The sequence below is a fragment of the Pongo pygmaeus genome, chromosome 2 (genome assembly GCF_028885625.2).
Source record: "Pongo pygmaeus isolate AG05252 chromosome 2, NHGRI_mPonPyg2-v2.0_pri, whole genome shotgun sequence".
Classification (NCBI taxonomy): Eukaryota; Metazoa; Chordata; class Mammalia; order Primates; family Hominidae; genus Pongo; species Pongo pygmaeus.
The window spans coordinates 134989629-135016623 of record NC_085930.1 but is presented as its reverse complement, the minus strand read 5'-3'; the positions used below and the strand labels follow the sequence as shown (position 1 = coordinate 135016623).

The following is a 26995-nucleotide window of genomic DNA, read 5'->3' as shown; positions in this document are numbered from 1 at the left end:
CATTTGAAACTATTACACAAAAAATTCTTTTTTAATTGAGAAAGTTTTGATGATTATCATTAATTAAAAAATCAAACTTCAAAGATTTGCAGTTATATGAAATTTCAGGTCTCCATATGAACCACTGAAAATATGGCAGTTAAATAAAACTCCAGTTTTGACTAACACTTCTGTGTGTCATCTCTGCAATTAAAGTTCTCCTGCCCTCCTTTGAAAACAATTTTAAAATCTTATGTTCTCCTTTAATTTTCTTTATAAATTAAAAGTAATTATTGTTCTTCTGTTTCTGGCCAAAATAGAGTAATAGGGACAAAATTCACCTGTCTACCTTGTTCACTGTCTTAAAAAACACTGTTTCAAGTATTTTGTCCCATGTTTATTTTTTCAGGTACAATTCTTTTGAAACATAGTTTGGAATTTTTTTTAATTCCATATACACCTACCACAGAGTTCAGTCATTTTGATCCTATTTATTTACCCAAAAATAACGAAAGCATATGTCCACACAAAAACTAATCAGCTATGAGCTATTCAAACATGCAACAACCTGGAAGAATCTAAAAATAATTATGCATAATGAAAGAAGCCAGACACAAAGAGTACATACTGTATAATTCCACTTATATATAAAACTAGAAAATACAAACTCACTTGTAGAGATGGGAAACAGAGAAGTGGTTGTCTGAGATCAGGGTGAGGTGTGAAGAAACTATTGGGGATGATGGATATGATATGTTCACTGTCTTGCTTTTGGTGATAGTTTCACAGATATAAATCTGTGTGTAAAGACAGGTCAAAGTTACTAAATTGTATATCTTAAATATGTGTACTTTATTGTTGACTTTTTCTAACAAAGCTTTTAAACTTTTTGTAAGTAATTATTGACTAAAACTTAATCTAAGCCATGGGACAGAGCACTGTGTTCCTTTCCAAGTATTCTTACCTTTAAATTATGATACACAGCCCTCCAGGACCACTCCCTCCCTCCCATCCCATCCAAATCCCTCATAAAACATCAAACTGCAAAAAATAGGAAAGGGCAGCATCAGCAGAAGTCTGACTCTCAGGAGACAGTTTTAATTCTCTATGTCATTTAGCTATTTTAAAAATGATGGAAAGTTGCCACCTTAAAAAAAAATCAGCTTTCTTTTCCACAGGTAAGTATTTTTAGAGGAAATTTTACTATCAATATCTGATTAAGCATATTTCTATTCCCCCTAGATTTAATGTTTTCCATCTACAATATAAGAGGAAGATAATGCACAATTATGCTAGTAAGACTCTCTTTTCCAATAATGTTTGAACTTCTCAATACTACATTTAAAAAGGAAATAGTAGTACTTGAACAGTTAAGTAAGAAGATGAACAAAATTGAACAGAGGAAAAATAACTGTCTGAAGACATGTTGAAAATACATTTAAAGACAGTCTGTCTGAGACAGGAGCTGAGCTGGCCAATCCATCTTATAAATAACTGAACATCATTCAGGTGTCAAGTATTTGACCTGGAGACTGGAAGGGGAGGAGAGAGTCCAAAAAAAGTCAAAATATAAAGAAAAAAAATTAAAGAATTTGTCTCACGAATCGGGCAACCAAGGTCTAAACTTCTACCCTCTGCCTGGGTAAATTGTTGTTGCTTCTTTCTGTGAATCTTAAAAGACGTACAATATACCTCATTTAATGACTTTGATTTATTCATGAAAACTCTATCCTCATGGGAAAAGCTGTTAAATGAAAAAAGATTTCTTTTAAGTAGAAAAATTATGAAAGGATTCCTTCCAACCCTCCATACCCAAAATATATCAAATGAATTATATATATATCAATTATCTATACATATCAAAATATACCAATTAAAAATATCAGTTAAACAATACATCAATTGAACTATGAAAGCAAGCTTATTTAAGTAGCAAAGAATAACGTGAAGGTTAGTAAGTATAGCTTATACTTAAAATACAATGAATTGAAAGCTCATGGCACTCAATATAGTAGGAAGAAGAAACTTAATAGAAAGTGGTAGTTGGGGGAGAAGGACTGCAAGGGAGTTATTTGAAAAATGCGTTTTTTATTTCTGCATCATTTTATTCACAAATTATTCTTAATCTTTTGTGAATTTGTGGATTTCTTGAACTCAAACCAGACTTAAAAATACAGTTACAGCACAGAAAAAAATCTTTAACGGCAAAATAAAAGCTAAGCAAGAGAGCCTTTCAAAACACATGAAAATAGCACACACATACAAAAAAAAAAAAAGAATAAAGAGATGTACAAGTGACACCTCCTCAACCTTCTCACTTGGTGTACATATGCACAGTAAATTATTTTGGGCTCAGCCAAGCATGGGAGCAATTCAAATAGATCCATATGATATTCTCTGATTAGAAACTCTTGTGGAGTAAGTTGGTGAGTGTATCTTTGCCTAAAACAGTCATGTCAAAATATAGCTTCCTATAGCATATTTATTTAGTATCATTTTGGTGAAAAAGTGGTTATACAGAATAGAAAAGTGTTGTCCAAAAATAAGTGGTTGACCTTTCCAGAGCCATTACCTGCAGAATTGTTATGTAAGTCTGTTCCATACTCATAAAGGAATACTCAGCTGACCCAACTGATTTTCTCATGTTTTTTCCTTCAAGGGCTAGTAGAAGTCTATATGTTGTGGTGGAAAACAACCTCAGCCCTGTAATCCAACATTTGCCTATCAAAACTTGTCCTGTGATTTACAAAACTAGAACCTCACTGGTAAGTCACATTCCTAGAGTCTCCCCCATCCCTAACCCCAGTCACGGAAAATAAATCAAATCATTGTCACTCTTTCTTAACAAAGAGTATACATTTAAAACTTGAGTAAAATTACAGGTACTGTCTGTGGCCTTCAAGGGGGAACTTGAAGTCTCAATACCGCAGTTGTCTAATCCGAGGATCCAAGATGAATATACTCAAGGACTTTATACTTGGCATCCTCTGGAGACAGTACATAACCACCATCTTGGTTTAACTGGAGATTCATTTGGGTTAGGAGAAATTATGTAGGCAATGTACTTAGTCAATGGAGGCCTTATGCCTGAAGACTTACAAGAATCTGAATTCATATGTTACTTTTCCTTTAATGGAATGGAATTCCAAATGAAAAAAATCAAACAGCATGTGCATAAACATTAGATATAATACCCAAATTTACAAAGCCTTTATAGATATGCAAGTGTTACTGTGTCTGTCCCTAGCTTCTGTACAGAATTTAATGGGTAGCTGTTACTATTTTATTGTTGTATAAAAATGAGGAAACTGATAAGTTGTCTAAAGGTGCACAATCAAAACACATCAAAGCTATTGCGAAATACAGGTCCCCGGATTTCAAAAACAGATCTTCTGCTTATAAATTCAGTCTTTTTCATATTGCCATAAACTCCAGAATGGGAAAACAAAGTTACTATCAGAAAAGCTTCTTTTAGCTGGGCGTGGTGGCTCATGCATGTAATCGCAGCACATTGGGAGGCCAAGACAGGCGGATCACTTGAGGTTGGGAGCTCGAGATCAGCCCGGCCAACATGGTGATCTCTACTAAAAATACAAAAATTAGCTGGGCATGGTGGCAGACACCTGTAATTCCACCTACTCGGGAGGCTGAGGCGTAGAATTGCTTGAGCTGGGGAGGCTGAGATGGCTTAGTGATCCGAGATGGCGCCACTGCACTCCAGCCTGAGTGACAGAGTGAGACTCCATCTCAAAAGAAAAAAGAAAGCTTATTTTTTACCCTAATCACCATAATATTCACTATTAAGTGATGGAAATAGAAATAATTTACTTAGCAAATCCTTTCTAGTTCAAATAATTTGTATACAGGCTATGCAAACATAATAATGAGAGATTCTTTTTAGTCATCTTGCTTTATATCACTAATTACACTATTATTTAATGATATTTTAAAGAAAAACGTGTTTATTTTCAAGTAGAAAAGTCATATATGTCCACCAAGGAAAGCTGTAACAAATGTAAAATACATAAAAAAGATAACAGCTAAATTTCTAAAGCATTCAAAAAAAAGACAAATAGAAGGGTGTCAGATTGGGAAAGTATGTCTTGTAAGGTGTAACGGACAGACTAATTAGCTTAGAGATGTGGATCTCAAAGTGGTTGTCAGAGCAACAGCATCAGGGTCACCTGGGAACGTGTTAGAAATGCAGATTCTCAGGTACCATCCCACATTTAATGAATCAGAAGCTCAGAGTAGAGACCAGCAATTTGTTTTAACAAGTCCTTCAGGGATTCTGATACAGCTGATGTTTGAGAATCACTAGCTTTGAGTAAACATAAGAGAGTCACATTAGTATTTTTAAATCACTGGAAGTTGGTTTGTTTTGTTTTTTCTTAAGTGGGACTCATTTGTACTTCAATACACAGAATGGATATTTAGAGGAAGTCGTTTTTGACCTAACACAGATGAGCACTTCCAATTGAATAGCGCTTTCTGATAATGGGGCTGCCCCCTACAAGTGAATAACTGGGTTTCTCTAGGCTGGAGCTGCAGACAGGTCACTATGTGTATGGAGGATTGTATTAATATGATCGTGGCTCTTTATAGCTCTGCCTTACTAATATTCTGTTTTAAAGTCTCTCCTCAATATCCAATGTCTCTGTGTTAATGACGGTAAAGACTGGGTAACATTAACAATCATCCTGTTGTTGACAACAGATGATAAGAGAAAGCCCAGCTTTACACCCTGTATAATATTACACCAATGCCCCATTCCTCGTCTATTTTTTTTTACATATTAACACATGACCTTGGCATTACTAAACAAGAAGCCCTCTCACTTAGAACCCAATGCAGTATGATAAAAATTATTTTGAGAACAATCAGGAGCACTAGTTTTCAATTCTGCTTCTCTTCTCAAGTAGTTCTGTGCCTTAGTTTATTCTTTGTAGATTTAAACGGTTGGAATAGAGGATCTGTTAAGTGTGATTCAAGCTGAAATTGTATGTACCCCACACTGAGTTTCTCTGCTATACCCCTAACCCATTCAACAATCACACCACCAGTTTTCAGGACTCACAGTAGGATAGCCATCTATCATTTGTTAATAGGTATGCTCTTTCATCCAAACAAGAATCTCGTGATTTCTGCAGTTTTTTATTCTAGCCAGGTTCTAGGTGCTGGCCTGGAACTATAAAATGAACATTTCACAAAAAGTAATGACAATATACAAAGGAAAGACAATTTCTTTGAATATCCATAATCTCAATATGGAGTCTGGCTGTGGATGGCCAAGAGATAGTTTCCTTAACTGGAAAAAGTTTTTAAATGAGGCTTGGTGGACGATATATCTTTGCATCGTTACAAAGAAGATAAAAGAGAAATCTCACAACTGAAGAAAGTGAAATCCACTTTACTTAATGCGGACCTCTGTCTCTGGTGTGCAGGTCCTCTGTGTCCAAAGATAATTAGCACTTTATAATGCTAATTATTATAATTATGTCTGAGAAAAAAATCATTAGGGGGTAGGTCCGTTCACTGATTTTCAATTGCCCTCTCTGTTTAAAAATAAGGTCATTTTTCTATGAAATAGCTTTAGGAGCTCAAAGCAGAAAGAGGGTTATAGAAAATCCTGTGTAAGTATAAGCCTGAGTTTTTAATATTCTTATAATTCTGTGATGTGTCTGGAAACTGAACTGGGAGGAAAACAGTGAATCTATTTAGTCTAGGAGACTAGAAATCAGGACTCAGAAGAGTAAACATTTCTGTAAAAGTTAGTCCTCAAATAGTCATTTATTGACCATCCACTGGGTGCCTGGCAATGTGCAAGCTGTTTCTAGCTGCTACCTCATGTAATAACCATCACAGTTGCACAAAGCAAGTACTAGTACTCCATTTTCATAGATAAAGAAGTAAAATCTTAGAAATTAGCTGCCCAATGTCATGTACATAGGAAAGGAAAGCTGGATTCTGATTCATATTTGCTGGCTCCAAAGCACTTGTTGTAAATACTTCACCATCCTGTGCCTACACGTAAATGTACCATTTCTGTTAGGGGTCTTGAAATACTGAACTAAAGAATGGTGTAGGGGAAGGGTAGTTTAGAAATACCTGGAAATTTGGTTGTTTGAAGGAAGCCCACTCTCAGATGGTAGGAGATCAAGCTAACAGAATAGCTGAGAATATTTTCTGAGAGCCCCAGAAGTATAAAAACAGTCTGGGGGAAAAACTTGGGACACAGAGTGAAAATAGCCTGCCTCTGAAGACCAGCTTCATTTCTTCCCCTCTGGGTGTTAATGAAAGAGCCCTTTAACTTTGCCAGGCCTCAGTTACTAATTTCTAAAACAACTCCTGCTACTGTTACTACAGATCTTACTGCTACTATTACCACCACCACCACATCAGTTACTGAGAACTGAACTAGATGTCAAGCAAAAATGCTAAACACTTCATATACATTATCTCTTTAAACACAAAATGTACTATTAATCCAGTTTTACATATAAGAAAACTGAGGCTCAAAGAGGTTAAGTAATTTGTATGTGAACATGCTTTACACTATGTAAAACACCTTATCAGTAGATATCACTATTATTAAGAACCTATCAGCCGAAGAGGAAGAATTGGCCTTTTATCTTTCTAAGATGAACAGTTGTCTTTCTGTTTAATGGTTTTTTAAAAATCCCCCTGTGACATGCTCCAGAGGACAAATAATTTATTTCTTGTGGTGTATGGCTCTCTAAATGAATTAATTGATAGGCATCCCATTGTCAGTCTCAGGGATGTGGAAATAAAACAGGCATGAGATGTTTTTTACCAAACTAATTTGTGCTTTAAACACATAAATAATAAATATATATATATTAAAGTAAATGTGTATTTACCGTCTCTCCTGCTCCACTTTGAATTCAAGAACCTGTGTCTTTGTTGTGTCATTGCACTGTCAATTGAGAAGTTTGGTTTTGTTTCTTTGAGTATTAGTAAGTGGAATTAAATAGTAAATATTGCCGGGGGAAAGAAAGGAGAAAAACAGCTCTTCCAATCCATCCCTATTTCCATTCAATTAAAGGAGGGTAGAAAGAATACTTACGATAATTGTAATAAGTATAATAGAATAGCAGGAGCCACTCTTTTCCCTTCAGTAGGCCATTAGGTCAGAACTATTTTCATAGTAATACTAAGATGATATTTGCCTTTTCACTGTGTTGGCACTTGTATTGATAATGCAAAAACAGTGGAGTCTTAGCAAAAATTAAGACCATGAAAACAAACTGCACTAGGAATAATTATCTTCTTCATTACTATTTACTTGCAGGGGGAAAAAACATTTTCGTTTAAGAAAGTCCTTGGTGAAGTAGTAAAAATATTAATTTTATTAAATCTCAACCTTGAGTACAAGTCTTAAACATTCTGAGTGATGAAAGAGAAGAATATTTGAAGTGCTTCTACTGCATACCAAAGTATGACAATTGTCTCAAAAAAAAGCACTTGTGTGATTGTTTGAGATGCTAGCTGCACTAGTCCCTTTTGTTTGAGAACCATCATTTTTACCTGAAAGAATGTACAGACAAACTATGGGTATTCAAAGCTGAATATTTTGCAGACATTTTCTTGCAAATAAATAAAGGGGGCCTGTGGCTTCAGGAAAAACAACTTACAGTATTTTCAGCCGATTATAAAATTAAATCTTTCAAGAGATCATGCCTTGACAGCTCCCCAATACTTCCAAGAGATGGAAGGTAGCATTAATAAATATATTTTTTGATGTTATGTAACAGAATGTTTTAAAGATTGTAATATCTGTATAACCATGGAGAACAGTATTTTTCAAATGACCAACACACGGTATTACATAATCATGAGTGGGTAAAAATGCAACATACAAGAATGGATTTTAATGCAACAGAGTACAAAACATTCACTTCCCATTTCATATTGCAACTAACCTTTAAGAAACTACAACTTGTTGAGTTCTGGGTTTTATCAAAGAATGTCTACAATTTATATGAAGAGTCTATTAAAATACTTCTCTGTTTTTCAACTTCATGTCTGTATGAGTCAAGACTTTCTTCACGTATGTCAACCAAAAGCACATTGAATTATAGAAGTAGATATGAGAATCCAGTTGTCTTCTGTTTAGTGAGATATAAAGGAGATTTGTAAAATGAAAAACAAAGCTACTCCTTTCAGTACATGTCTTTTGGTGTGGAAAATATAATTATCTTTCATAATTTGTTATTTTTATTAACATGTAGTGTTTATTATTGTTATTTAAAAATCAATATATACACATTTATAATATTCTCAGCTTTAATTTCTAATATGATAAATATCAAAAATATCCATTTCACCAAAACTCTTAGGGGAATTCAACTCTTCTGAGCGTGTAAGCGTCTGAGACTAGAATGTTTGAGAACTGCTGGTATAGGGTAATGAACAATTATATGTACTGCCCTTGGTTTTGTAAGTTGGATGCAGCATTTCCACAGAGCAACTTGTAAAACTGTCAAAACTATTAAAATTTGGCTAACTTTTGACCAACAGTTTTGCCCTTTAACAGTTTATCCTTTTAAAAAATGTGGATTTCTACAGACATTTATTTATCAGAATTTCATAATAATTTCTATAATGCAAAATAGCACTTATAAATATGCAGGATTTGTTTAAATACATTTTGATGTCTCCTTAAGATAGAATATCATGTAACCATTAAAAATATGTTGTAAAAGACTAACTGATGACACAACATTCATTAATAATAATATTAAATTTAAATGATATAAAATCATAGCTGTAAGATAGATTTATTTTGAAAACTAAAATGAAAATGCTTTCTCCTCTCCCTATATATTTAAAAGTTTTATTTCTATATTTGTCTATGTATCTGGAAGTTTAAATAAATAATGAGTAATTCATTTTTCAGGGATGATGAATGATGGGTTATTAGTGCTTTTAAAAGTCTTTTGTGTTTTTCTACCTTCTACAGAATGTGCATTACTTTTTATCACGAAAAACAGTTGACAAAAATGTGGTAGACGAATCACAACTTTCAGATTGACAGTCTTTTATTTCTGAGCTTCAGTAGAAAAGAGTATATTTAATACATGAATATAATTAGGAAAAAGCAGAGCAGGGCGTTACTGGGGCACTGGGTGAATAGTTGAATAAAGAGCAGTTTAAGACAATTGACTTTTATTGATGACCTATTCTGGCTCATGTATTATGTTGGGGCAGAATTGAAAATATGAAATTGCCATTTTTATAGGTTAAAAATGTTGAAAATCAGCATTTATAGGTTATTCAAACTATCTCATTTAATATAATGGATATTATTATTATCCCTATTACACAGTTGAGGAAATGAAGCTCAGAAGTTAAGTAACTTACTTGGGATGACAAGTTGTTTCTAAAGCATATTTTCCTTTCTTCAAAGTTCTGCTCTGGATCAAGTTGAGGGTAAGATCTTTTAAGTAGACAAATAGGATATCTTCATTAAATTACATGCAATTTCACTCTAGAAAACCTATTTCTACATATGTATGATGTCTTTAGGTCCCCTACTGAGTATTCTGCCCTTGGATGTACAAGGTTATTAAAACTGTTTGGTATGCCTTTAATGTGAATAAATGTGTTATAAATAAAGGACAGATGAGTTATCAAGAGCTCCTCATCTGTCTTCTTCTAAAAATAATTTTGGAACTCTGCTGAGAGGGAAAAGTAGTATGATAATCTCTGAAGCTCACCATCTACTGCCCCCCAAAACAGCTAAAATAAATCATAAGTAAAAATGTCTACTGCAGTTGGGTAACAAAACCAAACAGAAGCCCCATTTACACTACAGTGAAGAAAATACTGAAGGCAAAAAAGAGCTGAAAGCAAATACTAAATAGAAAACAAAAAGGGGGTGGGAGATTAGCTCAAAAAACATCTCAGAAAAGGTTAAAGCCTTCCACAAAAATTCTAGAACACAAAATCAAGAATACGCAGTTCCTACTTTAATATGAAAAGTTATAATGCAGAAAATAAAGTTGAAAATAGCAGAAACAGACTCTAAGTGTTAAGTTGAAGAAGGCCCAGAGTAAAGGTGACCTTGAGAAGGAAGAAGTCTAAAGAACTTGGATAAAGCTGCCCCAGTACCACCTGGATAATATATTCTTGGATGTAACTTATCCTAAAAATAACCAGGAGAAGCAAGAGCTGGAAAGAAACCAGTATGGATATAGATGGATGGAAGTGGGGTGAAGGAAGCATACATATTTGGATCCATGCAAGCATTCAAATTAGGGGACCAGATTTGCCCTGTCAATGTGAAATGTCAGAAGAGACATCCTTTGTTTTGGATGTGGCAGATTTGACACAATTGAACAATTACATAGGAATTCTTTGAGGCAGAACTCTCTGGGGATTTCCTATTCTGATAAGTTGTGTGGATTCACCGTACTCATCAGTGGAAGTTTTTTTCTGCTTGAAGAATAGCATCTCATAAAATAAGTATTTTGTGGAACTGGTCTGGTCCCCAAACATCATACATATATATACATTCATTTTAGAGATGGGCTCTCACTCTGTTGTGCAGGCTGGAATGCAGTGGCACTATCATAGCTCCCTGCAGCCTCCCACTCCTGGGCTCAAGTGATCCTCTTGTCTCAGCCTCCCAAGTAGCTGAGACTACAGGCTCATGCCACTGCACTCAGCTCCCACACATCATTTTATGTATATGTAAATTCAAATTCAAAGAATGTATTTTTTGTATATGTAAATTCTATGTATATGTAAATTTTATTTATATGTAAATTCGAATTCCCCAAAGAATGTGAATGTTTCCAAATTAAAGATCAACCCAGGTCTCTTGTGTGCCAGTTCACTGTTTACATGTTTTAATTGAGTGAGATATGAGTAAACCTTTCCTAAACAAGTGCTTTTCTAAAGATTTTCATTCTACTTGTCTTAGTGGTATGAGTGAAGAGTGGAGAAAGAAGTACTGGTAGTGAGCATTGGTGTGGATGGCTTGTGTGATTCTATTTGGGGAAGGTGGAAGTTGTATGGGGGTTACTGATTTATTAGAGGAGATGAGGGAAGACTTGGACAGTCCGTGGAAATGCAGACTCCAGGTGGCATGCTAATCAGTAGATAAATATCATCTAGGACTCTGCTCAGATAGTATCTATGGCAAAATGTAGAATATAACATTGACAATGCTGGGAGCCTCCTTATCCTTTGGACGTCAGTTGAACTTAGCTTGAACCTTCAATTTTACAGCTGTGAAATCTAGTACCTTCCCCAAGATATCTGTGAATTTTCAAAATTAGTGCCACATAACTCCTCAGATTTCCTTTTTCCACTGCCATCTTGGAATGATTTCATTCCAACTAGTGTAATTACTTTATCCATTCACTCTTTTCCATAAGAAATTCAATCACACGTATGATTTCATTCCATTAGTAGCTTTAATGAACACATAAGGTCTTGGGAAGAAATCACTTTGGGCAGCATACAGCCTCCTACAACTTCCTAGTTCCCCTCCTCACATTATCTTCTACCTTCCCAAAGCCTGGCCTCCAATCAATAAAGTGAACAAATAATTAATATTGCCCAAATCAGGACATTCTAAAATTGAAATAGGGTGTTATTAATAACTATATTGGAACCACAAGTTTAAACGAGGACTATATGGAAGAAAACTATATAATATCCTACCAACGTAGTAATACGACCAGTCCCCACTGTAAGAAGCCCTATGGAAGTGTAGCTTCATCTCCTCATCTTTGAGGGCTTCTTTGACTGGGACAGTAGACTTTCCTTAGGACCCCAGGGTATTTTGAAGAATAAGTTTTTCTCCAATCCATTATAATTGTTTGGTTGTTTAAGTTCTTATCAATGGCTTTGCCCTTCCTTAGCTTTGTTTATGCTCCTTATAAAATTTTTTAAAGCAAAACATAGTTAACCTCAAAATAATCATTTATGTACACATCTATTTTTTCTGCTAAACAGTAAATTCCTATAGGGCAAAGACCATATCAAGTTCATTATAGCAAAATGTTCTAGTGGTTCCTCACTATGTTTTCTCCTTTTTCTATCATAAGAGAACTTTGTTTTAACTTTAAAAAAAGTTCACTCAGAATTAAAACACATTTCTCAGCCCCCTTTGCATCTAGGAGTGAGCATGTAGTACACATTTATACAATAGAATAGGAGTACTAGTTATGTATATACTTTCTGGACATGCCCTCTTTTTGCCAATTCGTTATTCCTGCTAGAAGGCATATGCATATAAATATGTTAGTGTGGCAAAGACACTTAGCCTAGAGTAGAAGAGAACCATTTTAGGCCATGCAGTCAATGTCAACACCTTAGAGAGGAGAGAGTCAAAATATCAAAAATTCCTGGGTTCCAGACATTGTGGAGATAACATCTGACCTCTGAAATATTTCCTCTTGAGCTTTATGTGAGAAACAAATGCCTATTTTGTTTAAGCCACCACCAATTTGGGTCAACTTTGCAGAAGCCTAATCCATTCTCAAAATAAACTTATGTTTGCATTTCTCAGGGTGTCTCATAAGGTATCTCATCCATCTGAGATGCTCAATGAAACATTTGGTGAATTGAAATAAGATAGGTAAGGAGACCCTGTGAGAGGGTAAATGATATTTAGTCAAAAGTAAATTCAGTAGAAGCCCAAAGAAGAGGAAAAGCTATTTTAAAAGGTTTGAACTTCTGGACAAAATTTCCTGGCATTTCCTAGCATAGCAATTGGGAAATAGAGTCCCAAACCAGAGGCAGCACTCTGTCAGCCTATGGGTCTAATCAAACTCACAGATGGGTTTTGTTTGGCTTGCATTACACTTTTTAAAAAAAAATATGAGTTAGTTGCCAACATTCACAAATAGGAAGAGTTTACATGGAAATCCAGATTTCTGGCTTCTTTTGAAAAATCAAAAGACCTGGCAACTTAGGCCACATATTCTCATATGGTGACAAATTGGCTAGGACTATGGCATCCCCCTGTAGTCAGGACATGAGTTAATCAGCTCATGATGACAATGACATTGTCTCTCTGACATTGAAACTGTGTGTCAATTGCCATCTATATCACAGTACTTGCTTTCTCGCTTGTAAAAACTTGGCCTGCTTCCATAAGTGACCCTACAAATAATTGAGATTGAGAGCCTTACCCAAGATGATGATGAGACCCCTGTCTTATATATTGTTTTGTGGGGAAAGTCCTAGAGTACAGGAGTTGAGCAGCAAGAATTAAAGAAATTGGGAGATACCAATAGAGCAGTACTAGCAACAGGGAAATCTTAGGCAACACGAATTTTAATGGCAGAAGGCATTTATTTGAGCAGGTGTGATGACAGGCCAGTGATCTCAATAGACATATGACCATCATATTCTCTGCTGTTCTTTTAGCCCCACCAAAAGATGAAGTGGCCCCCAGACCCCAGGTCTAACATAAGAACCATATGCTATTGTGCTCTTTCGAGCTCTACTCCTAGATCTTGATAGAATTCTTGACAACTTGAATGGTGATTGGTGCTTCTTCAAAGACTTGAAGATTGAGAGGTAAATAGATAGTCCATACGTCTCCCCCAGCTTATTGTGGTTTCAATAAGAAATGTGAAGATGGAAGACGAAATACAAGCAGAGATAAAATGAGGTTGTAAATCAAATACTATTTTGCTTCCCTTGCTCAGAAAAGCGTGTTGAGTGCTTCAGAGAGAAAGATAAAGCTCACGATGTGAGGAGGGAGGGAGGAGACTTGCATTGAGACGAAGGGAAAAGTTGTATTTTTGTGTTTCAGTTAATCTCTTGATGTTGGTGAGTGTAGAGCCCCAGATGTTAGAGCTAATGCAATATGCATTGGTCTATCACATTGGAATGGGAAATCTCTAGTCTCTGCAACAAGGAATTAATAAATCTAGTAATTGTGTCATATCTGTAGTAAAGGCTAGGAAAAAAAATGTGTAAACCATTTGATAAATGTGCATGCCCAGATAGCATGTGTTTCTGAGGCCCTCCACGGGGATTCACCCAAAAGGTTGCCCAGGCATTCTTTTCTTCCACTGTGTCCTCTGTAGGAGGAGCTGGCACAAAACAGAATGGCTGTTTATTTAGTGTGGCATTGGCATCTAATTAATAGCATCCAAAATCGATTCTTTATGCTTTGTTTCTTATCAACACCCCTCCCCAGAACATGAGTTCTCTGAGGCAATTAGAAATAATCATGGGCTTGCCAAAATGCTCTTTTCGATTTTCTAAACATTATAACTAGAATATGCTTCAATTTTAGCTCTTAAGAGGCTCTTTTTTATTTAAATAAAATGAACAACTAAGCAGTTGTCTGAAGCATCAGGACACTATATATGTATCCAGAATGACATATGCAGTATGCTTTGTAAAACATTTCTGAATTTCCCTTTTAATTTTTCTGCAGCATGTTGAAGGGTATGAATTTAAAAATAATTGTGATCACATCGTCATCATTGATTCTTGTACCTCTTCAGTGTGCTAAATTCAACACAGAGGTATGGACGTGGGAGAAGTAAAAGGAAACTGAGAAGTAAAAATTTGCAAAGGATGTCTCTTGAGGACAGACTCATATTTACCATGATTACATCCATCTCTTTGCTGCTAGAAGATTTCCGTGCCATTTATGATGACAAGGTATATATGCTTGAGTAAACCAATGAATAATAGGAAGCTATGTTCCCATGTGTACCCAAGGTGATTAATCTCTTAAGCCTGAGGACAAAATAAATTTGAAGGTGCCACATGTCACAATTAACACAAGTGATTATTGACCACATTTACCTGGACGGACCCTTTGGTAGGAGTGTCTCATGCCAGTCAGAAAACCACTATACTCACATCACTGTAAATATACCTTGTGCTGTCAGTATGTTTTGGAAGCAAAATCTACCACCCACAGACTTCTGTAAATAAATGATTAACATTAGCTTCATTTCATCTCTTTCTGGACCCAAGAAGATTGGGTTATGGGTTGCCAAGAAGATTATGAACCCAAGAAGGCAAAGATTTTATTTTGTATATCCACCTTGATAGATCTTTTGGTTGTAGCTACTAGGGCACTGTGTTGAGGCTACTTGCAGCCGCAATGCCATGATTGATTAGTCATATTTTCCACGGATAAGGAAAACAGTACTGTGACACATTGTCTGAATGTTTGCCAGCCTTGTTCTAAATCTTCACATTTTACTTTCTAGAGAATCTGCAGTTGACTCTAGGCTATTTTCTCAAGATTCCCTTTGGTGTGCAACATCTCTTTGTAATTCAACAACACTTTCTCCTACAGTAAGACGGAGCATAGAATTGTATCAGAAAGACTGACTCTCCTGGGTCAGAAACTTAATATTTCTGGGTAATTATTGTGCTTTATTCAAACAGCAAAAGATCAGCTGCTATAATAATGTGAAATGTTATGCTTTCTAAGAAAACTAAAAATGAATGAATGGATAGTGTGAGTCCAGAAAATAATTTTATCACTACTGTTTAGGCCTGATTAGAGCTAGAAAAAATGGCAGAAAAGTAAAGAAGCCAAGAAAGTGAGAGAGGAGTTGGCTGGACTTCACATGTGAAGTGACAAGGAAGCCAATAAGAGATTTGATTATAAGAGTGAAGAGAAATCTTCCAATTGCAGTGACATATGAAAGGAATAAACTAGATGCTGGAAAGGGTAGGATAGATATAATATGAGATGTTAAAGAAATAAAGTGATCAACATCCTAGCATAAGATATACAACTGTGATGGTTTTAAAACATGTCTGCAAATGTTTTGACACTTCCATTAAAAAGTAGAATAATGTTTCACCATTGAATAAAAACTGGTCATGGTTTAGAGACTTGCTTTCAGAGGCTAGCTCTTGAAAGTTGATATAGCTAATGCTAGCTCTCTTTCTCTCTCTCTCTCTCTCTCTCTCTCTCTCTCCCTCTCTCTCTTTTTCAGCATGTACCTTTGGACTCCTGAGCCACAAAGTAAGAAACTCAGCTACCCTGATGCTGTCATATTAAAGAGACTATCTGGAAAAGCCACAAAAAGATAGAGAAAGATGCTAAAGGGGCCTCTGCTGTTCTGGCCCCCACCTAATTGAGCCATCAGACAGCATCAACCATCGGATATATGAATGAACAAGCCTTCAGGTGATTCCAGTCCCACCTACAATCTGATTCAGCCATATAGAGACTCCAAATGAGAACCGCCTAGCTGAACCCAATCAACTCCAGGACCATGAGAGATAATAATGATAACAATACCAAGCATTATTATTGTTTTAAGCCACTAAATTTTGGGATCATTTGCTACACAGTTATAGATAACCATAAGTATATCTTCTTCTTTTCATCAGGGATAGAAGTAGGACCTTTAAATGTTTTTACAATTCTAAAATATAGTAAGGAACCTAAGTTGAAGTTGAGGCTGATGTAGCTGGGTAAGATTTGAGATATATTTCAGAGTTATATTATCCTCATGTTGTGCCTCTTTTCCTTCCTCCTTCTGAAAGCACAGACTTCTTTGGCATTGTCTCAGGAGGGGAGGAATGCTGTAGGACTAAAACCAGAAGATGTTTTGGCTTTGTTTCCACACCTAAGCCTGTAGAAAACCACATGCATTTTGTAGAGGTGGAAGAAAGGAAGCAAGGTAACATGCAAGAAGAAGCAGCGTAGCTTTGAAAAAAAGTATAAGATAGGAGCAGGGAAACTCCCAGCCACCTCAACTAGAAGAATATTTTTATGGGCTGAGGTTGGAGTGGGAAGAAAGAAGGGAAAGATCTGAGCATCGTGCAAACAGAGAGGGCTGTGTGCATCTCCCTGGCAGCAGCCTAAGGAAGCAGTAAGTTTCCAGAGAAGAATAGTATGTCTGGAGAGTGGGATTCTGGGAGCTCTTGAGATAGTGTCCTGTGTCCCAAACACAGCATGACATTGTTGACTGAGATTTTTTTTCCTCTCATATGAGCAAAGTAACTTTGCTGTAGAAAAAAACTAGGAGTCAGCACCACTGAGGGATCAATGAGGCACAAGCTGCAGTGACAAGGGGAAGTCCTACTTTGTGAGGCTTATGGGGCTATGGACCTCAACAAGAGGGAAAGGCAGGGCAGAAAAACTTGAAGAGGTTTAAGTGTTCATATGAAACTTTCCCAAGGATGTTCAGAAATATTTAGATGAAATTTCTGAGGTACTGGAGTTTTTAAGTAATACACACTGAGAAAGATATCAGGGATGTCTTATATTTACTGTGAAAGTGAACTCTCTTATCTTTAGAATGAGAAAGTCTGGGAAAACTCAGGTTCCAAATCAGTTCTTTGGAGTCCAGAATAAGCATTCTAAAATGATTCTGTGATCTAATTGGCAATAACTAAACCTCTGATAGACCACTGTGCAAATCTAATTCTATGATTCTTGGTAATTGTAAAATTAAGTTTACTCAGAAAGCTTCATTTCCTTCTATTTCTTAAACAATAATCTAAATAAATACTGCCTTTTAAGATTAATCTCTTTTTCCCTCATGTGCCTATAGAAATTATAGGCACTTATCTCGTTTCTCTGTAGTTTCTCTGTAGTAGCAATTATCTTGTTCCAATTTGGGTTATTCTGTTATTTGTGGCAATCTCCCCATGAGAATGTGAGCTCCTGAAAGGCAGGAACTTTGTCCTGTTCATTAAGGGACTCCCACAATTTCTCTTACAAAACTCTACATGTAATATTTCATTTATTGAAAACATATTTATAGAACACTTGTGTTGTGCCCAGGACTGTGCTCAATAAATGGTTCAAGGAATTGAAAATAAAAAGCTTCTCATGTGAGGTAACAAAGCTATTAACACAGCTAAGAAATGTCTTCAACAATATATTTAAAAGAAAAAAGCAGTAATAAAAGTCCATCTGCTTTGTAAACAATTTCTTTTGGACATTTTCCTCTATATGGCCCCAAAGTTTTCAGTTTTTGTGCTAACTTTGTCTGGTATTTGTATAAAGGTTATAAGAACTTTGTACATTATATTGAAATCATAGCATATGGTCCTATGATCTGCAATAATCTTAATACCATTGGAATCTGTTCTTTTAAGTTTAGTAGAATTTATCTATAAAACTGTCTGGGTTCAACATGTAAGAGTTTGAAAGCCACCATTCCCATCTTTGCAAAAACAAAAATAAAATTGAGCAAACTGAATATAAACAACTCCTCTTACGTCCATCAGAAAATTGAGGTCACAGGACAAATCACTGCCTTAAAAACTGGAGAGACAGGTAGGCACATGCAGAAATCATAGTGTACTAGGAGCAGAACCTGCTGAAGCCAGCAACTGGTAGAAGCAAGTAAATAGAAACTAATTGTGAGAAAAAAACTCAAACTACAAATAAATTTCTACACAGCAACATAACTAACTGCCACATCAACAAGGCTCCTTTATAATAACAGGAAATTACAGCTAAAAGAACTGCAAGCCTCCAACTCTATTTAAGAAGGTGTCTCTAGAGAAAGCCAAAGACAACATGAAAGATGAAAACAAGAAAACAGAGAAAATTTTAATCTCTGACACCTACAGCAAACAGTAAACAGAACCTAACCTCACACTAAATACCTATTTACCCCAGTTTCTTTTACTTAACACATCATGTTCAGATTTTAGAAAAAAATGAAAAGGCATGATAAAAGGCAAAAAGCACAGTTTAAAGAGACAAAGCAAGATCAGGGTCATGGCAGAGATTTTGGAATTATCAAACTGGAAATTTAAAATAACTATTATTACTATGCTAAGGGCTCCAGTAGAAAATACTCTCTGGTGGACAACATACAAAACCAGTTGGGTAATAAGCAGAGAGATGAAAACTGTAAAAATTAATTCTCCCTAGGAAAGAAAATGCTAAAAACTTCACGCCTGTAATCCAGCACTTCAGGAGGCCGAGGCAGGTGGATCACGAGGTCAAGAGATTGAGACAATCCTGACTACCATGGAAAAACCACGTCTTTACTAAAAACACAAAAATTAGCTGGGCATGGTGGTGCACACCTGTAATTCCAGCTACTCGGGAGGCTGAGGCAGGAGAATCACTTGAACCCAGGAGGCAGAGGTTGCAGTGAGCCGAGATCACACCATTACACTCCAGCCTGGCAACAGAGTGAGACTCCGTCTCAAAAAAAAAAAAAAAAAAAAAAAAAAAAAGTTAAAACTTAAAAATAAAGAATGCTTTTGATAGGCTCATAGGGACACTGGACATGGCTGAGGAAAGAATCAATGAGCTTGAAGATATGTTAATGGAAATGTCCTAAACTAAAAAGCAAAGAGAAAAAAAAATAAATGAAACAGAATATCCAAGATCTGTGGGACAATTTAACCAGTTTTAAGACACATGCAATATAAATATCAGAAGAAAAAGAAACAAAATTCCTACACATAGGAATATCATATTCAAACTGCAGACAACCAAAGAAATAGAGAATATTGTGGAAAAGGCCAGAAGGGAAAACAAGCTTCACATACAGAAAAACAAGAATAAGAATTACATTAGACTTGCTTCCCAGAAACCACACAAGCAGGAAGAGAGTGAAGTGAAATATTTCAAATGTTGAAAGAAAAAAACACCAACCTAGAATTCTATATCCAATGAAATTATCCTTTAAAAGTAAAGCAAAATAAAAGACTTTCTCAAACAAAAATTGAGATAATTTACCATCAGTCGACATTGAAAGAAGTTCTTTGAAGACATGATAAATAGTGTAGGTCAGAAAGTTCTATCTACACAAAGAAACGGAAAACATTACATAAGGAACAAATAAAATCAAAAAACTTTTTATATTTTCTAATTCTAAATTGGTTCTACAGACAACTGTTCAAAATAATAATACCGACAATATCTGAATGATTATAGAGTTTAAATAAATGAAATGAATAACAGCAATGTTATGAGACATGGGAGGGAAGAACTGGTAATACTCAGTTATAACGTACCTACACTAGTTGTGAAATACTATAGGGTTATTCAAAGGTGAACTTAGATTAGCTGTAGATGTATATTGCAAAGTCTAGAGCAACCACTCTAGGAGTGGTGAGAAAGGGCATCCCTGTCTTTTGCCAATTTTCAAAAGGAATGCTTCCACTTTTTGCCTATTCAGTATGATATTGGCTGTGGGTTTATCATAAATACCTCTTATTATTTTGAGATACGTTCCATCAATACCTAGTTTATTGAGAGTTTTTAGCATGAAGGGCTGTTGAATTTTGTCAAAGGCCTTTTCTGCATCTATTGAGATAATCATGTGGTTTTTGTCTTTGGTTCTGTTTATGTGATGGATTATGTTTATTGATTTGTGTATGTTGAACCAGCCTTGCATCCCAGGCATGAAGCCAACTTGATTGTGGTGGATAAGATTTTTGATGTGCTGCTGGATTCAGTTTGCCAGTATTTTATTGAGGATTTTCACATCCATGTTCATCAGGGGTATTGGTCTAAAATCCTCTTTTTTGTTGTGTCTCTGTCAGGCTTTGGTATCAGGATGATGCTGGCCTCATAAAATGAGTTAGGGGGATTCCCTCTTTTTCTATTGATTGGAATAGTTTCAGAAGGAATGGTACCAGCTCCTCCTTGTACCTCTGGTAGAATTCGGCTGTGAATATGTCTGGTCTTGGGCTTTTTTTTTTTTTGGTAGACTATTAATTATTGCCTCAATTTCAGAGCCTGTTATTGGTCTATTCAGAGATTCAACTTCTTCCTGCTTTAGTCTCGGGAGGGTGTACATGTCCAGGAATTTATCTTTTTCTTCTAGATTCTCTAGTTTACTTGAGTAGGGGTGTTTATAGTATTCTCTGATGGTAGTTTGTATTTTTGTGGGATCGGTGGTGATATCCCCTTTATCATTTTTTATTGTGTCTATTTCATTCTTCTCTCTTTCTTCTTTATTAGTCTTGCTACCTGGTCTGTCAATTTTGTTGATCTTTTCAAAAAACCAGCTCCTGGATTCATTGATTTTTTGAACGGTTTTTCGTGTCTCTATCTCCCTTAGTTTAACTCTGATCTTAGTTATTTCTTGTTTTCTGCTAGCTTTTAAATGTGTTTGCACTTGCTTCTCTAGTTCTTTTAATTGTGATGTTAGGGTGTTGATTTTAGATCTTTCCTGCTTTCTCCTGTGGGCATTTAGTGCTATAAATTTCCCTCTACAAACTGCTTTAAATGTGTCCCAGAGATTCTGGTACGTTGTTAGACTCAATATTCTTGAGATGTCAGTTCTTCCCAATATGATCTATATATTGAATGCAATCCTCCCAAAAATCACAAGTTGTTTTGTGTTTATCTGCAAGCCAATTCGGAAGTTCTTATGGAAAATCAAGAGTCAGAAGAGACAGCACAATATTAAACAACGAAGTCAACAGACTAACACTACATGATTTCAAAACTTCCTATAAAGCTAAAATAATTAAGTCAGTATTAGTATTGGCAGAAAAAAAAAGAAGACAAATAGATCAATGAAACTGAATAGAGCCAGAAATAGGCCCACATAAATATAGACTAGTGATCTTTGACAAAGAACAAAAGCAATTCAATGGAGAAAGAATAGTCTTTTTAACAAATATTATTGGAACAAATAGACATCTGCAATCCTCTCCTCATCCTAAAATAAATCTAGACACAGATTTGACATATTACACTTTCCATAAAAATTAAGTGAAAATGAATCATAGACTTATATATAAAATACTAATCTATAAAAATTCTAATAATAGAAAATAAGAGGAGAAAACCTGGATGACCTTGGTTTTGGCAATGACATTTTAGATACAATACCGAAAGCATGAGCCATGAAAGAAATATATGCAAAGTTGAACTTCATTAAAACTAAGAACTTCTGCTCTGAGAACTACCCTGTTAAGATAGAAAGACAATCCACAGACTGGGAAAAAATATTTGGAAAACACATATCTGATTAAGAATTTATATCCAAATATACAAAGAACTCTTAAAATTCAACAATAAAAAAATGGCTCAATTAAAAAATGGGAAAAAGAACTGAACAGACACCTCACCAAAGAAGATACATGGATGGCAAACAAACATATGAAAGGATGCTTAACATCATGTCATTAGGGAATTGCAAATTAAAACAACAATGAGATACTACTACACATCTATTAGAATGGTGACAATCTAAAACACTGACACCAAATTCTTGTAAGGATGTGGATTAAAGGAACCTTCATGGAAACGCAAGGTAATACAACAAGTTTGAAAGACAGTTTGGCAGTTTCTTACAAAGCTAAACAGAGGTTTATGATGTAATTCAGTAATTGCTCTCTTAGGTAATTACCCAAATTATTTGAAAGCACGCCCACACAATAGCTGGCATGCGAATATTTTTAGCAGCTTTAATCAAAATTGCCACAAACTAGAAGCAACTAAGATGTCCTTTAATAGGTGAATAGATAAACAAACTGTGATACACTTATACAATGGAATGGTATTCAGCAATAAAAAGAAATGAGCTATAAAGCCACAAAAGACATGAAGAAACCTTAAAAGCATATTGCCAAGTGAAAGAAGCCAGTCTGAAAAGATAACTTACTGTATGATTCCAATTATACAACATTCTGAAAAAGGGAAAAGTATAGAGATAGTAAAATAGTCAGTGGTCTTTAGGGGTTCAAGCAGAGGGAGAAATGAATAGGTGGAGTTCAGGAGGATTTTACAGTGGTGCAAATATTCTGTATCACACTGTAACAGTGGATTATTCATTTGTGAAAACCAGCAGAACTGTACAACACAAAGTGAGAACCCTAATGGTAATTATGTGTATTTTGTCAATAATGATGTATCAGTATTGATTCTTCTATTGTAGCAAATGTACCACAGCAATGCAAGGTGCTGTTATGAAAAACTGTGTGCAGGAGAAAGGAAGCATAGGGAAGATCTACTTTCTTCTCAATTTTTCTGTAAGCCTAAAACTGTTATAAAGTATTAATTTTATAAAATCTTACTGGTATTAATATCTTTATAAAGGGTGATAGTTTTAAAGATGGTGATAGTTGACTGTTTTTAAAATGTTATGATTTTCAGTCTATTCATATCAACATGAGGAACATCAAACTCTATTTCAACCCTGTGAAAGAGAAATTTATAACAGAGTCTTCAAAAAGGAAATGTCAAAAAAAGCTGGATGTTTCAAAACAGGTAAAGTGTGTACTTCTTTGTATCATTTGCAAATAATAATAACTGTTTTCTTTGTAACTAAAGGAATCTATATCTTAATAGAGAAATTTATCACATTTATGTTTATTGTAATGTTGGAATTAATCCTGTCACCATATTAAATATTTTCTATTCATTACACCATCTTTCTTTCCTTTTCATTTGTTGAATCGATTAAAGTTTACCTTTGAGCCATTTTTCCCCTCTTCTTTTGACTTGGAAGCAATAAATTTAATTATTATTATTTTCTGCTTCTATTTACTTTGTATTTGTATTTTTTCAAATTCACACCTGCACTAGTAACAAATCAAGTAGGTAAAAAGGATTTCTGAGAAAAAAAAGCAACATCTTTTATCTGTATTTCTTGATTCATAAATTTCAAATAAATATACACATTAAAAATGGTGGCATGCACCTGTAGTCCCAGCTGCTCAGGAGGCTGAGGCAGGAGAATCACTTGAACCCAGGAGGCAGAGGTTGCAGTGAGCCAAGATCATGCCACTGTACTCCAGCCTGGTGACAGAGTGAGACTGTCTCAAAAAAAAAGTCACATTGAAACATTCCCTTTATTACTTTACACAGTAAATATAAGGCTTTTGGAAAGGATAATATGATAAAAGTAATATAGATTTCTTAGATAGGTATTAAATAACTTAATGTACATTAGTTATAATTTACATTAATTACATTTATAATTTACAATTACAATGTATAATTTACATCATACATTACAATATAATTTTAGTTCACTGTTGACTGTTTTATGGACTCATATGTTCCTCTTTCTTAGTTTATTTGACCATTTTAATGAACATTTCTAGTATAGAAATATGGGTCTTTTTCTCATGTCATTCTTCAACACTAGAAAATTCTTCCCTAGGTGGGACGCAGTGACTCAAGCCTGTAATCCCAGCACTTTAGGAGGCTGAGGTGGGTGGATCACCTGAGGTCAGGAGTTTGAGATCAGCATGGCCAACAGGGCAAAACCCTGTCTCCACTAAAATACAAAAATTAGCCCGGCATGGTGGTGTACATCTGTAATCCCAGCTGCTAGGGAGGTTGAGGCAGGAGAATGCTTGAACCTGGGAGGCAGAAGTTTCAGTGAGCTGAGATCACACCACCACACTCCAGCCTGGGCAACAGAGCAGGACTCCATATCTAAAAAACAAAAAAGAAAAGAAAAAGAAAATCATCTCCTATTATTGCTTCAGTAATTCCTTCCATAATATCTTCTTGGTTCTCCTGTTTTGAGGTTCCTGCTATTTGCATGTTAGATCTATAGAATAGGTTTTTATGTGTCCTATATTTTCTCTCAGATTTTCCTTCTTTTTCCCCATTCATTCTTGGAGACTTTTGTCTCTATCACATTGTTCTAGTCTCCTAACCCCTACCACAATACATGTTAAGATCATTTAGGATTTTAGATTCTAATGGTTATTATATTTTTAGATTCTGCACAAATATTATTTAGAATTAACTAAATGTTTTATGAGTTTCTTTGGATGACAACTCTGCTTTTATTTTGCTTGTTTTTTGTGTGTCATGGATTTTGCCATATGCGTGTATTTATTTATTTATGAAAGTCATTTTTAACCATTCTTTACATAAAGTCTATGTATGGTAAATATTTTGAAACTTTTTTATTCTAAAATGTTTTTGTAAGGCCTTTCAAATTGAATGCCACTTTCACTGTTCACTGGGTATAGAATTTAGGTTCAAAATCACTTCAGAATAGTGAACATTTTCCTCCTGTGTTTTCTAATGTACATTTGAGGAAAAGTGTGATGTCAATTCATTTTCATATCTTTGTAGAAAATCTGCTTTTGTTTTTCTGGAAACTTTTAATTTTTTTATCTTTAATTTTTAAAAATTTAATCCACAAAGTGTAATTATTGTATACATTCTGCTTGTCACCAAGTATATTTTGAAAGCAAAATAATCATTTCTTTATTCAACTTTGGAATTACTTTCTGCGTTTTTAAAAATATTTTTGTCTCCTCCATTTTTCATTTTCCCTTCTACTAAAATTCCAAATTTAGACAGAATTTTTCTTGAAATTTCTAGATCTCTTGTCCATGACTAATATGACTTTTCTGAAGTATTCTACAATTCTTTGTTGAGAAGCATTTTTGGAGAATTACTCTGGTCAACTATCCTGCTTCATAGGTATCTCTCTACCAGTTATATGAGGATTGGGTAGGATGTGTTTCTGGTTACAGAGTTTCTGAAATTGCTTTTCTGATATTTGAAGATTCCAAGGCCCTCCTGTTGCTATGCTGACTAGCTTTTCCCAAACATTTGCTATTTTAACTTGCTCCAATTAAACAAGTCAGTAGGAAAGAGTTGGGCCACCTAGGCACCCAGGGTATATTTCCCCAACTTGTCACCTTCACCATTGTCCTTGTGCTCCCTTTCCCTATTGAATCCTTTTACTCTTAGCTTTGAAATTCTGTGGAACAACTGCCAAAATGTCTGTAAAGGTCATGACCTTCAGTTACTGCCATGCATCCAATTCTGTTTGCTTTCCAGTTGTTCAGGAATTTTAAAAAATTCTTGCTGCACTAATGATATTTTTAATATAGTAATTATTTAATTAAAAAATTCTTCTATCATTTCAGAAATTTTGAGCAGGAGGAAAGATAGCTGCGTGCTCTCAGTCTGCTATCTTCATCCCATTTCCCCAGAAAAAATTCAAGAATACTGCCTGTGCCTGTCCATTTTACATTGCCATACAGGAATACCCGAGACTGGGTAATTTATAAAGAACTAAAAGTTCTGAAGACTGTACATGAAGCATGGTGCCAGCATCTGCTCAGCTTCTGGTGAGACCTCAGGGAGATTTCACCCACGGTAGAAGGTAAAGCAGGAACAGGCACATCACATGGTGAGAGAAAAAGCTAGGGAGTGATGAAAGGTGCCACACTTTTGAACAACCAGATCTCACATGAACTCAGAGCAAAGACTCACTCATTACCACGGAGATGGCACCAAGACATTCATGAGGGATTTGCCCTCATGATCCAAACACTTTCCACCAGGCCCAACCTCCAACATTGGGAATTATATTTCAACATGAGATTTGGAGAGGACAAACATCCAAATTATATTATCACTTTTTAAGAATTAGATTACAGACACCAAATTAGAGTAAATATATTGCATTATTTTTAAAGTCCTGGAGTCTGACTAAAACACTGTAAATGTGATGGTCGAAGAACAGAAATGGCTGACATTGGAAAATAACTTTGTCTGAATCTGGGACAACATGCATGCTATTGCCCAGAAAAATTCAATAATTGCTTTCATAAAGTGAATAGTTAGCTCCTTTAAAATACATTGAGTATTAATTGAAAAGTCAACTAATTTGAAGAAGGAGATACCATTTGAAGGAGAAATCATTTAATTGCACACAAGTTAGTTGCATCTGCAATTTGCATCTACAAATTTTTTTCTGAATTTCAAACTGATAAAAATCAGAATCACTTTGAAAACTTCGGGATGTCAACTTCTCTCTGATAAATAATAACACTTAAAAAAACTAATTAAACCAATAATAGAAATAAGGAATACTATTTTAAAGCTAATTGGTTTGTTCTTATGATGGTTTCATCTTCTACTATTTCAAAAAAAGTCAAGCGGCAGTAAAAAATCAAAATGTTATATGACTTTGTCTGGAAGGATAACAGTGCACTGGGGTCAAAGAATAAATTTTCAAAGGTGAACATGTTGGGCTAAAGTCTTACATGAGTTTATTTGCTCAGTAAAGATAGAGGAATCTTTTTTTTCTCCCTTCTTCCATTACCATTAACTCAGAAGAAAATA

General features: G+C 35.1%; 1 long non-coding RNA gene across 1 annotated transcript; it reads left to right on the top strand.

Moving 5' to 3' along the window:
• Positions 1 to 2690: 2690 nt before the first annotated feature.
• On the top strand, positions 2691 to 14630 carry LOC129033465 (uncharacterized). The gene is made up of 3 exons (XR_008501587.1): positions 2691 to 2744; positions 13387 to 13539; positions 14411 to 14630. It is a non-coding gene; the product is annotated as an uncharacterized LOC129033465 (long non-coding RNA).
• The last annotated feature ends 12365 nt before the right edge of the window (positions 14631 to 26995 follow it).